The sequence below is a fragment of the Coregonus clupeaformis genome, chromosome 34 (genome assembly GCF_020615455.1).
Source record: "Coregonus clupeaformis isolate EN_2021a chromosome 34, ASM2061545v1, whole genome shotgun sequence".
Lineage (NCBI taxonomy): Eukaryota > Metazoa > Chordata > Actinopteri > Salmoniformes > Salmonidae > Coregonus > Coregonus clupeaformis.
Genome location: NC_059225.1, coordinates 33,122,773 through 33,138,258, shown reverse-complemented (window position 1 = coordinate 33,138,258; position 15,486 = coordinate 33,122,773). Strand labels below are relative to the sequence as shown.

Here is a 15,486-nt window from a genome sequence, read left to right as displayed (position 1 = left end):
TTATCATAGTTTCTTGGGGGAGTGTAGCCCGGTTGAGCTGCGCTGGCGAAGTGTTGCATCCCTTCGCGTTCTCCTTTACTCAGCGGTTCATAGTCCATGAAAATCATTTCAGAAAATGCTACATCCAGCTCTCTTTTTCTCTCCCTTGTTATGGTTGGGCCTTTGTGTGCAGTGAATAAACTTTTGAATTCCTCAACCCTTTTCTCTTGTTGCTGCTGCTGCTCCTCTCGCTCTATAAAATACAAATTCATGGACGACACAAATTAAATTAAACAGATGGATTCTGGGTCAGGCTTGAGCATGCTTCAGACTCGTGGTGTGAGCGAGCGAAATTGGAGCGGGACATAGGGCGACGCTCCGTCCTTTTAAAAATGACGCTCTGCGCTCTGTTCAAAATCTGTCCGCTCACGCTCCACGCTCGCTCCCGCTCCACTCCGCTCATATGCTCTGATGCATACGCACACATTGTGATATTGTTGTATGGTGGTATTAAACATTTTATATTGTAGATATGTATTGTAGTCCCGTGTAGCTCAGTTGGTAGAGCATGGCGCTTGCAATGCCAGGGTTGTGGGTTCGATTTCCACGGGGGACCAGTATGAAAAAAATAAAGAATGTATGAACATTCTCTCGATAAAAGTGTCTGCAAAATGACTAAAATGTGTAATAACGTTATACGATGTACTGTTTTATCTTTTGTTTTATATGTAATGTAAGTGCTTTAATATGTTTGGACCCCAGGAAGAGTAGCTGCTGCCTTGGCAGCAGCTAATGGGGATCCCTAATAAATGCAAATACTCAAACACCCAGCTCAAACAGAGAGGGATGCTATATTACCTAGCTGGCTATGGCTATCCAACACTGGAACTCTTCCAAGTCAAGGTAAGCTTTTGGTTGTATAAATGTATTGCCACCGGGGCCCGCTGGTGTAACTGCTAAACTGCTTTCTAACATTACACTGTACTGCATGATTGCAGCAGGTTTACTAACGCGTTAGTTCTAGTAGCTTTGTTGACTTGATGTTAGCTAATATGTTGACGACGATGTAGGCTGTGTGTAGTGGTTAGCGGTTATGATATGAAGGTTTGACTTGAAAGGTTTATTTCGTGCCTGGTCACAGACAGCTGATGTGTTGTGCACTGAAGTCCACAAGCGAAGGGAAAAGGTGAGAGGAGGAGAGAGCGTAGATGCGAGAAGGAATTAGCCAACGATCAAAGGGCTCATGCTGTTTGTATGTGGTTGCTATGAAAGTAGGGGTGTACAAACATGGCCATACTCGTAATCGTATCCGTAAATTCACAGTTGATAGTCGGATCGGATGATACTAGTGATTGGAAAAAACGTAAGTGTTTTAATATGCCTAATTCAGGGGTTCTTAAACATTTTTAGCCTGGGACCCAAATTAGAAATTCTGTGTTTTCCTGGGACCCAAGCTTATGAAAACATGCAACTATATGTAAATATCGGTACATTTCATTGCCCTTATGCCTAAAACAAATGCAATATAGACAAAAACAAATAACAATGAACTGAAATACCCATATACAGTACATAGCAATTCATGTTCCCCATTAAAAACACTAACATACAGTATCTGTCTAGGTTGGAACTGTTGCTATTAAAATACAATAAATAATTTGAATTCTGAACTGTAATAAACTGATTGATCACATCACACAGATGTTTAACAGAAGAACACACACACACACACACACACACACACACACACACACACACACACACACACACACACACACAGGCTCAGTTTTTGATAGTGCAACCATAGGTAACAGTACAGATGAAAAAGGATCAGGCCTAATGTACATCTTACTGTTGAAAGTATTGTTGAAAACAAGTATAGATTGGAACTGTAAATATTGTTAAAGTACAATAAATATTTTTTGTTCTTTACTGGAATAAACCGATTGATCACATCACACTGATGTAGACCAGAAAACACACACACACACAGTCCTAATGAGAGGTGTGAGGCAGGTTGAAGTTTTCAACAAGTATGTCCATTCTGGGCTCAGTTTTTGACAGTGCAACCCTGAGGTCATGTTCAGCATTGTGTCCGTTTCTGTATTTGTTTTTTAAGTATGCCATAGTTGAGAACCCTGACTCACATAGGTATATGGTGCCAAACTGGATCAGAACATCTACTGCTTTCTCAGTCAGGCAGGAGACAGCTTCCTGATGTAGATGAGCAGAACTGTGTAAGTGTGTTTGCCACAAAAAGCATCTTGCTTCAATCAGTTTATTCCAGTTCAGAATAAAAAGTATTACTTGTACTTTAACAGCAACAGTTCCAACCTAAACTTGTTTTCAACAATAATTACTACAGTAAGATGTACAGTAGGCCTCTACATTTTTCATCTTCATACGAACTGTTACTTAGGGTTGCACTATCAGTAGCTAGCTAGCTTGCTTTGGCAAACGTTAGCTAGCTATTAGCTGTGTACAAGGGGATTGTTTAAAAAAGAAACTCACATCTCCCACTATGATAGATAGTACTCCCTTATTTGTGCTTAAAATAACCTTTTATAAAATGACAACAATGCCTTGCTAGCGGACTTAATTTTCCACTGTCGAAGCACTGTTTCCTGAAGCATACTGCACTGTTCTTAGGCTGGACAATAGAACGAGTCAAAATTCACCCAAGGCTGAAAAACCGCAATAGAACGTTGGCTAAGCTGGAACACTAGCGCGAGCCCATAGCAAATGAATTGAATCGAACGTTCGCAGATCCTTTTCTGAGTGATGCTTAGAATTCAATTTCGCCTAAATGGCACAAAAAAATGTATCCCTTATTTTACCACTACAATCTGTTCTGGGGGACGAAACTGGAAAAAAAAAACTTGTGTAGAAAGTAAACATCTGCACCTCGATGGCGTCAACTGTGCTTCTGTGTGCATAATGAGGAAGTAGGGAACAAATGAAAACGTCTGACTATTTCTGGTCTAGTGATCGATAACAACCGAGCTCGCTGCCCAGACTTACTAAATTAGAAAGAGGAGATTCTCATGATTAAAATGATGTCCAACCTGAAAAAATCTAAATATACACATTGCGAGATATTTGGCTAAATAGACTGTGACACTCTGGCTCTAGGACTTTTGTATGTGAGCTAGAGTGTATGTTGTTTTGTTGGGGATTTGGGGTGTTTTTCTATGTTGGTAGTTCTGTCGGGTGTATTTCTATGTTTGCAGGTCTGTGGGTTGTTTTTCTAGGTGGTTGTATGTTGTAGTCAATGACTCCCAATCGGAGGTAACGAGTGTCAGCTGTCGGCTCGTTATCTCTGATTGGGAGCCATATTTAAACTGTCAGTTTTCACCTTTGTTTGGTGGGTTATTGTTCCAAGTTCAGTGTATTGTTACGTTAGGACTTCACTATCGTCTTTTGTTGTTTTTACGTGGTTGCTTTATAAATAAAGTCATCATGTTCACTCCACGCGCTGCGTATTGGTCCGCTCCTTCCGACGATCGTGACAGAATAACCCACCATAAAGGAACCAAGCAGCGCGTCCCAGGAACAAAGGGTCTGGACATGGAAGGAACTGGTGGAAGGTAAAGGGTCCTGGACTTGGGAGGAGATCCTAGATGGTATGGATCGCCGACCATGGAACGAGACGGTGGAGAGGCGACGGCGAGAGGAGCAACGGCATCAGCAGGGCCATCATCGTCGGAAGGACGAGAGGCAACCCCAAGAAGTTTTTGGGGGGGGCACATGGCTTGGGCGACGGAGCAGCAGGAGGCTGCCACTAGGCAGAGTCAGAGGGCTGCCAGGTTAAGGGGGCTGACGGAGGCAGAGAAGGGAAGGATTCAGTGGGCTACCAGGTCAAGGGGGCAACTGGGTAAAGCAGGGAAGGAAAGTGTTGAGGCACGGCGTGAGGTACTGGGGTGTGTAACCAGTTCGGTCCGGCCCGTTCCTAGTCCCGTGGTGCAGCCAGTAGTGTGTGTTCCCCGTACGGTACGGCCTGTTCCGGTCCCTCGCACTAAGTGTACGGTGCGCGTCGCCAGCCCAGCCCGGCCTGTTCCTACTCCTCGCACCCGGGATACGGTGCGCTTCGCCAACCCGGCCCGGCCTGTTCCGGCCACTCGCACCAGGGATACGGTGCGCGTCGCCAGCCCCGCCCGGCCTGTTCCGGCCACTCGCACCAGGGATACGGTGCGCGTCGCCAGCCCAGCCCGGCCTGTTCCTACTCCTCGCACCAGGGATACGGTGCGCTTCGCCAACCCGGCCCGGCCTGTTCCGGCCACTCGCACCAGGGATACGGTGCGCGTCGCCAGCCCAGCCCGGCCTGTTCCTACTCCTCGCACCAGGGATACGGTGCGCGTCGCCAGCCCCGCCCGGCCTGTTCCTGCTCTCCGCACTAGGCGTTATGGGAGTCCCCAGGGTCCAGCATGCCCTGTTCCGGCTCCCCGCACTAGGCGTTATGGGAGTCCCCAGGGTCCAGCATGCCCTGTTCCGGCTCCCCGCACTAGGCGTCATGTGCATTCCCAGGGTCCAGCAAGCCCTGTTGCTTCTCTCCGCACTAGCCCTGAGATGCGTGTCCTCAGCCCGGTACCTCCTGTTCCGGCACCACGCACCAGGCCTACGATGCGCCTCAGACGGCCAGAGTCTGCCGTCTGCCCAACGGGGCCTGAACTGTCCGTCTGCCCAACGCCGTCTGAACTGTCCGTCTGCCCAACGCCGTCTGAACTGCCCGTCTGCCCAACGGGGCCTGAACTGTCCGTCTGCCCAACGCCGTCTGAACTGCCCGTCTGCCCAACGCCGTCAGAGCCTTCCGCCAGACAGGATCAGCCAGAGCCTTCTGCCAGACAGGATCAGCCAGAGCCTTCCGCCAGACAGGATCAGCCAGAGCCTTCCGCCAGACAGGATCAGCCAGAGCCTTCTGCCAGACAGGATCAGCCAGAGCCTTCTGCCAGACAGGATCAGCCAGAGCCTTCTGCCAGACAGGATCAGCCAGAGCCTTCTGCCAGACAGGATCAGCCAGAGCCTTCTGCCAGACAGGATCAGCCAGAGCCTTCCGCCAGCCAGGATCCGCCAGAGCCGTCCAGCCAGGATCCGCCTGAGCCAGCCAGCCAGGATCTGCCCCTCAGTCCGGTGCTGCCCTTTAGTCAGGTGCTGCCCCTTAGCCCGGTGCTGCCCCTTGGTCCGGTGCTGCCCCTTAGTCCGGTGCTGCCACTTAGTCCGGTGCTGCCCCTTAGTCAGGTGCTGTCCCTTAGTCCGGTACTGCCTACTAAGCAGTTTGTGACTGCGGTGGGGTGGGGATCACGACCGGGGCCAGAGCCACCACCGTGGACAGACGCCCACCCAGACCCTCCCCTAGAGCGTATGCTGGTGCGCCCGGAGTGCGCACCTTTAGGGGAAGTACTGTGACACTCTGGCTCTAGGACTTTTGTATGTGAGCTAGAGTGTATGTTGTTTTGTTGGGGATTTGGGGTGTTTTTTCTATGTTGGTAGTTCTGTCGGGTGTATTTCTATGTTTGCAGGTCTGTGGGTTGTTTTTCTAGGTGGTTGTATGTTGTAGTCAATGACTCCCAATCGGAGGTAACGAGTGTCAGCTGTCGGCTCGTTATCTCTGATTGGGAGCCATATTTAAACTGTCAGTTTTCACCTTTGTTTGGTGGGTTATTGTTCCAAGTTCAGTGTATTGTTACGTTAGGACTTCACTATCGTCTTTTGTTGTTTTTACGTGGTTGCTTTATAAATAAAGTCATCATGTTCACTCCACGCGCTGCGTATTGGTCCGCTCCTTCCGACGATCGTGACATAGACAGACATACAGTGGGGAAAAAAAGTATTTAGTCAGCCACCAATTGTGCAAGTTCTCCCACTTAAAAAGATGAGAGAGGCCTGTAATTTTCATCATAGGTACACGTCAACTATGACAGACAAAATGAGAAAAATAAATCCAGAAAATCACATTGTAGGATTTTTAATGAATTTATTTGCAAACTATGGTGGAAAATAAGTATTTGGTCAATAACAAAAGTTTCTCAATACTTTGTTATATACCCTTTGTTGGCAATGACACTGTCACGATCGTCTAAGGAAGCGGACCAAGGCGCAGCGTGTGAAACAAACATGACTTTATTTAATTAAAGTATCAAACAAAACACGACTCGTGAAGTCCACGGTTAACAATACCGACACGGAACAAAAACCCACAACACCCAAGGGAAAACATACAGTTTAAATATGGCTCCCAATCAGAGACAACCCACAACAGCTGACACTCGTTGCCTCTGATTGGGAGCCACTCTGGCCAACATAGACATAGAACAACTTAGAATACCCAACATAGAAAATGAACACATAGAATGAACACACCCTGGCTCAACATATAGAGTCCCAGAGCCAGGGTGTGACAGACACAGGTCAAACGTTTTCTGTAAGTCTTCACAAGGTTTTCACACACTGTTGCTGGTATTTTGGCCCATTCCTCCATGCAGATCTCCTCTAGAGCAGTGATGTTTTGGGGCTGTCGCTGGGCAACACAGACTTTCAACTCCCTCCAAAGATTTTCTATGGGGTTGAGATCTGGAGACTGGCTAGGCCACTCCAGGACCTTGAAATGTTTCTTACGAAGCCACTCCTTCGTTGCCCGGGCGGTGTGTTTGGGATCATTGTCATGCTGGAAGACCCAGCCACGTTTCATCTTCAATGCCCTTGCTGATGGAAGGAGGTTTTCACTCAAAATCTCACGATACATGGCCCCATTCATTCTTTCCTTTACACGGATCAGTCGTCCTGGTCCCTTTGCAGAAAAACAGCCCCAAAGCATGATGTTTCCACCCCCATGCTTCACAGTAGGTATGGTGTTCTTTGGATGCAACTCAGCATTCTTTGTCCTCCAAACACGACGAGTTGAGTTTTTACCAAAAAGTTCTATTTTGGTTTCATCTGACCATATGACATTCTCCCAATCCTCTTCTGGATCATCCAAATGCACTCTAGCAAACTTCAGACGGGCCTGGACATGTACTGGCTTAAGCAGGGGGACACGTCTTGCACTGCAGGATTTGAGTCCCTGGCGGCGTAGTGTGTTACTGATGGTAGGCTTTGTTACTTTGGTCCCAGCTCTCTGCAGGTCATTCACTAGGTCCCCCTGTGTGGTTCTGGGATTTTTGCTCACCGTTCTTGTGATCATTTTGACCCCACGGGGTGAGATCTTGCGTGGAGCCCCAGATCGAGGGAGATTATCAGTGGTCTTGTATGTCTTCCATTTCCTAATAATTGCTCCCACAGTTGATTTCTTCAAACCAAGCTGCTTACCTATTGCAGATTCAGTCTTCCCAGCCTGGTGCAGGTCTACAATTTTGTTTCTGGTGTCCTTTGACAGCTCTTTGGTCTTGGCCATAGTGGAGTTTGGAGTGTGACTGTTTGAGGTTGTGGACAGGTGTCTTATACTGATAACAAAGTTCAAACAGGTGCCATTAATACAGGTAACGAGTGGAGGACAGAGGAGCCTCTTAAAGAAGAAGTTACAGGTCTGTGAGAGCCAGAAATCTTGCTTGTTTGTAGGTGACCAAATACTTATTTTCCACCATAATTTGCAAATAAATTCATTAAAAATCCTACAATGTGATTTTCTGGAAAAAAAATTCTCAATTTGTCTGTCATAGTTGACGTGTACCTATGATGAAAATTACAGGCCTCTCTCATCTTTTTAAGTGGGAGAACTTGCACAATTGGTGGCTGACTAAATACTTTCCCCCCACTGTACCTATATTTCCCCTATAGGAAACAATGGGACGACCTCAGAGTTCCATGAGTAATTTTTGGTTGTTGTTGATGTTTTAACTACCAGCAGGGTGAAAAATGCCCTAAAATAAGGCCTGCATTTTCGTGATTACTTCAAAACTACGGCAAGCAGCTGGGAAATATGGTAATATTATGAAACTGGGCTCCACGGCAGATGCAATGAACTCGTTTTTATCAGAAATAAAACGTTGTTAAAAATTGTATGTCCAGTTCTGAAAATAACTCCATAGGTTTACCGTCATGCTGTGGATGTTTGGTCAGGACTTATCATTTTTATTTGTTGGTTTTGAGAGACTCATTACTAAGCACTTCCCCACACAAAACAAATTGTGGGCGCTCCTCGTTATTTCTCAAAGTTTGTATGAAACCAAGAGAGAGAAACTCATCGCTGTATTTGCGTTTCATGACGATTGAGCTCAGTCAGAACTTGTGGCTAGCTTGAGTCCGTTGATGACAGCAGTGAGTGATGGCGAGTGGGAACGACAAATCAGTGGCTGACAGCGCATCATCTGCTGCTGAACGACAGCGCTGCAGCATGTGGGTCACCGAGTGATCTTCAAGAAAACATGAACAAATATCAGGTAAACCGCAATGCACAAGGGCATCTCCCTCCCACTCGTGCGCAGCAACCAAACTGAGCTGAGACACTGCTGCTAAACAGAGAGCGCAGTTGCACTTGGCCAAATCAATTCCAGTAATTAATGAAATAATTATACATTTACTCTAACACGTTGCGACCCACCATTAACAGGATATCTTTAAAAAGGCTGGCCTAAATAGATGGTGGCAATATATGGTGGCAATATATGGCCTAAATAGATGGTGGCTCCCTGCACATTCTCACTGCAAAAAAGCTGCAGATAACGCTTTGAACACAACGACTGCGTAGTTGCGCAAAATAGAATGCAGCATCATCTAGTCCCGTGTAGCTCAGTTGGTAGAGCATGGCATTTGCAACGCCAGGGTTGTGGGTTTGTTTCCCACGGGGGACCAGTATGATAAAAAAAATAAAAAATATATGTATGCACTAACTAACTGTAAGTCGCTCTGGATAAGAGCGTCTGCTAAATGACTAAAATGTAAATATGTGTGCAACAAAAGTTCAACATTCACCTTCTGCTACCATTTCTGTCAATCCGTTTACACATACAGTTTGTTGGATAAATCCAACGTATACAGAACGCACTGCAACTGCCTCTGCAACACAATGCTGGAAGGCAAACGCAGCGTTCCACTTCTGGTGTACCAAAACGCACTGATGCAGTCGGTGTGTTCGAAGCGTCAGTCAGAATGCGCATTATTTTCATATTCTTTCCCTACCCTTGCCCCACTTGTTAAATTACAAAAAATACTCAGATCATAATCGTATCCAAAAAAGTGCACATATCCGTTACGATACTCGTTTTGTCTGATTACTCGGCCCACCCCTATATGAAAGTGAACTGTGTTTGCGTGTGATCAGGGGTGTATTCATTCCGTCGATTCTGTTGGAAAACGTTTCTTAAACGGAAGCAAACAGAACGAAACGGGGATAAACATACCTGAATTTGTCCAATAGAGACTCTCGTTTGCAACTGTTGGACTAATGATCAGCTAGATGCAGGCAAGATTGTGCAAGGCGGTATTTCATGTGTCAATTTCTGTCACCTTGATTACTCAAATTGCTCTCGACCTGTGCACCTACGTTGTAAACTTTCATTCATAGGCTAGGTTGTAGCAACCTCATGATGGGTATAGGGAAAATTTTAGAATAATGTAGTAGCCTAAACCTATCAATTGTTACATTGAGCTGGGTGAATGGAATATGAATGACAGTCATCCAATATGCTGTAATAGAAATAAGGCCATGCTCATTAAAAAAATCCCTCATCTTAAAGGTCACTGACCGCCACATATGAACAACGACCTCATGTGTCTATTTCGTTTTCACATGTGAACATTTCAGCTCAATATGTGAAAACAGTTATTTCACATGTGAAACTGCAAATGTCACGTTTTTTTGTAAGGGAAGTAATGAAATGATATGGGGGTTTTAAGGTAAGTGGTACGCTGTTCAGCTAAAATAGTGTAAAAATCTTTAATCAATGACAATATGACTACATTTGACATGATCCCTTAGTACTGACTTTTCAATATGACCCCACCTGTGTTTTGAACTCACAACCTCTGGATATGGGGTACGCTGATCTTTCTGCTGTGCCACAGCCTGTAGCATTCGCACAAGTCCCCCTTGACACACTCAAACCAGTGCGCCTGGCACCTACTACCATACCGCATTCAAAGGCACTTCAATATTTTGTCTTGCCGATTCACCCTCTGAATGGCACACACACAATCCATGTCTCAATTGTCTCAAGGCTTAAAAATACTTATTTAACCTGTCTACTCCCCTGATTGAAGTGGATTTAACAAGTGACATCAATAAGGGATCATAGCTTTCACCTGGATTCAATAAGGGATTCAGTCTATGTCATGGAAAGAGCAGGTGTTCCTAATATTTTGTACACTCGGTGTAGTTACACAATGTAACCATGTATGTCAAATATGTACATTGAAAACAGTGTGGCTATTTCGTGACGTTCCGGGGACATTCTATTTACAAATTTTTGTTTGCAGGGCATCATGTGAAAATGTTCATCCACATGTAAAAATTTGATCACGTAAAAATCCACATGTGAAATATCATTACAAGTGTTCCAAAACCACATGGTTTCTGTGAAAGGTTATGTGATTTTCCAAATGTGCAAAACATAAATGATGTAGTGCATTCGGAAAGTAATCAGACCCCTTGACTTTTTCCACATTTTATTACGTTACAGCTTTATTCTAAAATTGATTAAATGTTTTTTCCCCCCTCATCAATCTACACACAATGACCCAAAATGACAAAGCAAAAATATTACATTTACATAAGTATTCAGACCCTTTACTCAGTAACTGAGGCAGCAGACTTTGGCAGCAACTACAGTTGTGGTCAAAAGTTTTGAGAATGACACAAATACTAATTTTCACAAAGTCTGCTGCCTCAGTTTTGATGATGGCAATTTGCATATATTCCAGAATGTCATGAAGAGTGATCAGATGAATTGCAATTAATTGCAAAGTCCCTCTTTGCCATGAAAATGAACTTATTCCCCAAAAAACATTTCCACTTCATTTCAGCCCTGCCACAAAAGGACCAGCTGCCATTATGTCAGTGATTCTCTCGTTAACACAGGTGAGAGTGTTGACGGGGACAAGGCTGGAGATCACTCTGTCATGCTGATTGAGTTAGACTGGAAGCTTTGAAAGGAGGGTGGTGCTTGAAATCATTGTTCTTCCTCTGTTAACTATGGTTACCTGCAAGGGAACACGTGCCGTCATCATTGTTTTGCACAAAAAGGGCTTCACAGGCAAGGATATTGCTGCTAGTAAGATTGCACCTAAATCAACCATTTATCGGATCATCAAGAACTTCAAGGAGAGAGGTTCAATTGTTGTGAAGAAGGCATCAGGGCGCCCAAGAAGGTCCAGCAAGCGCTAGGACCGTCTCCTAAAGTTCATTCAGCTGCGGGATTGGGCACCACCAGTGCAGAGCTTGCTCAGGAATGGCAGCAGGCAGGTGTGAGTGCATCTGCATGCACTGTGAGGCGAAGACTTTTGGAGGATGGCCTGGTGTCAAGAAGGGCAGCCAAGAAGCCACTTCTCTCCAGGAAAAACATCAGGGACAGACTGATATTCTGCAAAAGGTACAGGGATTGGACTGCTGAGAACTGGGGTAAAGTCATTTTCTCTGATGAATCCCCTTTCCGATTGTTTGGGGCATCCGGAAAACACCTTGTCCGGAGAAGACAAGGTGAGAGCTACCATCCGTCCTGTGTCATGCCAACAGTAAAGCATCCTGAGACCATTCATGTGTGGGGTTGCTTCTCAGCCAAGGGAGTGGGCTCACTCACAATTTTGCCTAAGAACACAGCCATGAATAAAGAATGGTACCAACACATCCTCAGAGAGCAACTTCTCCCAACCATCCAAGAACAGTTTGGTGACGACCAATGCCTTTTCCAGCATGATGGAGCACCTTGCCATAAGGCAAAAGTGATAACTAAGTGGCTCGGGGAACAAAACATCGACATTTTGGGTCCGTGGCCAGGAAACTCCCCAGACCTTAATCCCATTGAGAACTTGTGGTCGATCCTCAAGAGGCGGGTGGACAAACAAAATCCCACAAATTCTGACAAACTCCAAGCATTGATTATGCAAGAATGGGCTGCCATCAGTCAGGATGTGGCCCAGAAGTTAATTGACAGCATGCCAGGGCGGATTGCAGAGGTCTTGAAAAAGAAGGGTCAACACACTGCAAATATTGACTCTTTGCATAAACTTCATGTAATTGTCAATAAAAGCCTTTGACACTTATGGAATGCTTGTAATTATACTTCAGTATACCATAGTAACATCTGTCAAAAATATCTCATAACACTGAAGCAGCGAACTTTGTGAAGACCAATACTTGTGTCATTCTCAAAACTTTTGACCACGACTGTACAGCCTCAAATATTTTGGGTATGACACTACAAGCTTTTCACACCTCTTTTGGGGAGTTTCTCCCATTCTTCTCAGCAGATCCTCTCAAGCTCTGTCAGGTTGGATGGGGAGCATCGCTGCACAGCTATTTTCAGGTCTCACCAGAGATGTTAGATCGGGTTCAAGTCCGGGCTCTGGCTGGGCCACTCAAGGACATTCAGAGACTTGTCCTGCGTTGTCTTGGCTGTGAGCTTAGGGTCTTTGTCCTGTTGGAAGGTGAACCTTCGCCCCAATCTGAGGTCCTGGTGCCAGGTTTCCTCCAGATGTGAAGCTTGGCATTCAGGCCAAAGAGTTCAATCTTGGTTTCATCAGACCAGAGAATCTTGTTTCTAATGGTTTGAGAGTCCTTTAGGTGCCTTTTGGCAAACTTCAAGCGGGCTGTCGTGCCTTTTACTGAGAGGAGTGGCTTCCGTCTGGCCACTACCATAAAGACCTGATTGGTGGAGTGCTGCAGAGATTGTTGTCTCCACAGAGGAACTCTGGGGCTCTATCAGAGTGACCATCGGGTTCTTGGTCACCTCCCTGACCAAGGGTCCTTCTCCCCCGATTGCTCAGTTTGGCCGGGCGGCCAGCTCTAGGAAGAGTCTTGGTGGTTCCAAACTTCTTCCATTTAAGAATGATGGATACCCACTGTGTTCTTGGGGACCTTCAATGCTGCAGAAATGTTTTGGTACCCTTCCCCAGATCTATGCCTCGACACAATCTTGTCTAGGAGCTCTACAGACAATTCCTTCGACCTCATGGCTTGCATGCTCTGACATGCACTGTCAACTGTGGGACCTTATATAGACAGGTGTGTGCCTTTCCAAATCATGTCCAATCAATTTAATTTACCACATGTGGACTCCAATCAAGTTGTAGAAACATCTCAAGGATGATCAATGGAAACAGGATGCACCCGAGCTCAATTTCGAGTCTCATAGCAATACTTATGTAAATAAGGTATTTCAGTTTTTAATTTTTTATACATTTGCTAACATTTCTTAAAACCTGTTTTAGCTTTTGATTTAAAATAAGGCTGTAATGTAACAAAGGGTCTGAATACGTTCCAAATGCACTGTATGTGCTTAATCTACATCAGCTCCTCACTCTGTTGCAAAAACACACATTCTAACAGACTGTATTACATAATGTCAGACGGTCCCCCATGTAGTCCTGCCTCCCAAAGTGCTGCTTTCACACAGTGAGGTTGTGCACTAGTTTAATCCCAGACTATTACATAACAACTCATCCTGTGCTGTGCACTCTTACCTATATTTTTACCCATCGTATTCTAAAACAAAATATAATGCACTGATAACATGTACGAGCTGTTTGATTGGCTCAGAGGGTTTACAGGGGACCAGAGGGTTTACAGGGGACCAAGGCTTTTTCCCTTTCATCCCCTATAAGCTTGTGTATCAGGGTGAAGTTGCCCCTAGATGCTGATATTGCGTCAGTTTCGAATTTTCCCCACTAATGATTAAGGTTAGGATTGGGGGAAACTGATCCTAGATCTGTATCTACGGGAAACTATACCCAGGAGCGTATCGGTAGTGAACCTGCTGAGCTGTGAGCATGAGACAGAAGTAACAGGGAAAAGGAAATGGCAACAGCAAGATCCATACTCCTCAGTGTGTGAGTTTATAGCTCAGTATGCCTACTCTGGCTCATTCCCAGAGAAAGTGACCAGGCTTATCTATCTTCAGTCATGTTACTGGGAGGCAAGGCCATCATCATACTGTAAGTGAAAGAGCATCACAGACTGAAGGCCAAATGAACACGGTTGTCTGGCTGTTTCTGGATCTGTTTTCCGTAAAGTGACTGTGTGTAATCTTGCTATGGTGCATACAAGCACAAACGTCCCACAAAGTGACAATAAATGTACTCATCATGTCTGCCAATGTCACGGATTCATTGTATGACACATAACTCTGCAGTTCTTTGCACCTATGAAAACCAATGACCTTGTGTTCTTTATACACACACACACACACACACACACACACACACACAAACACAGAGCCATGTGTGCATATCCTGAAGGGCTAAGATGAAGGTAGGTGCATCTGAAACATTGATGATCGTATTGACTTCCTTGTAAATCTGCTGCGAGGGCTGGATTAGTAGCAGAAAATAATATGCTCTGAAAAATGTGATATGGTGTACAATCAATTCTAGCCTAAACGCTGCACATGCCATACTGTATAATATGGCTTACTATAATAAGACTCATGTATAATAAGACTCAACCATTTCATCTAACCCTTGACATCTTTAACTAAATAATTATGTGCTGACTATAGTATATAATTGCTATAATAAGACATAGTCCCCCTTTGTTTATTCCTCTGAGTTGATATCAGACAGACAATGGATTGCTCATGGCTGATTGCTCATGGCTGATTGCTCATGGCTGATTGCTCATGGCTGATTGCTCATGGCTGATTGCTCATGGCTGATTGCTCATGGCTGATTGCTCATGGCTGATTGCTCATGGCTGATTGCTCATGGCTGATTGCTCATGGCTGATTGCTCATGGCTGATTGCTCATGGCTGATTGCTCATGGCTGCCTACCCTCTGAAATCTGTCGTTTAGCAACATAAAAAGGAAGTGAAACAATGCAACTGAGTGCATCATCATTCACAAATATGAAAAACATGCAGCAGCAACCATATGATATGTGGCGTATAACAAAACAAAATGAGAAAAATAAATCCATGTGTTAGCAAATGTTGGAGTGGTGGAGGTGTTTGATTTAAGGAAGTGATCATATAACTAATATAATATAATACCAATTAAACCTAATAACATTATCATCAACAACAACAACATTGCATACAATGAAGTGTATATCCTACAATGAATGTTACAGTATTTGAAAGAGAAGCTTTCAACATTATAATAATATCTTTACATATGGGATCAAATTAGATGAAACAGTTCTGTGGATAACAATAATACATAAATGAGCTATTTGATATAAGGTAAATAAACATTCAACCTATGATAAGTGACACACACATTTGGCACCATGTTAAATAACCCATAAAATGATATCTGGAAGTTCACTGAATAACAAAATAAGTTTTAACATTTACATTTACATTTTTTTATATTTATAGATTTATATTCCAGATTTCATTTCATATGCAAAATAACTGTAGTTG

General features: G+C 44.5%; 1 protein-coding gene across 1 annotated transcript in view; it reads right to left on the bottom strand.

Moving 5' to 3' along the window:
* Window positions 1-15,486, bottom strand: part of LOC121550034 (laminin subunit beta-1-like) — an 85,562-nt gene that overhangs the window by 69,086 nt on the left and 990 nt on the right. The window lies entirely within an intron of this gene.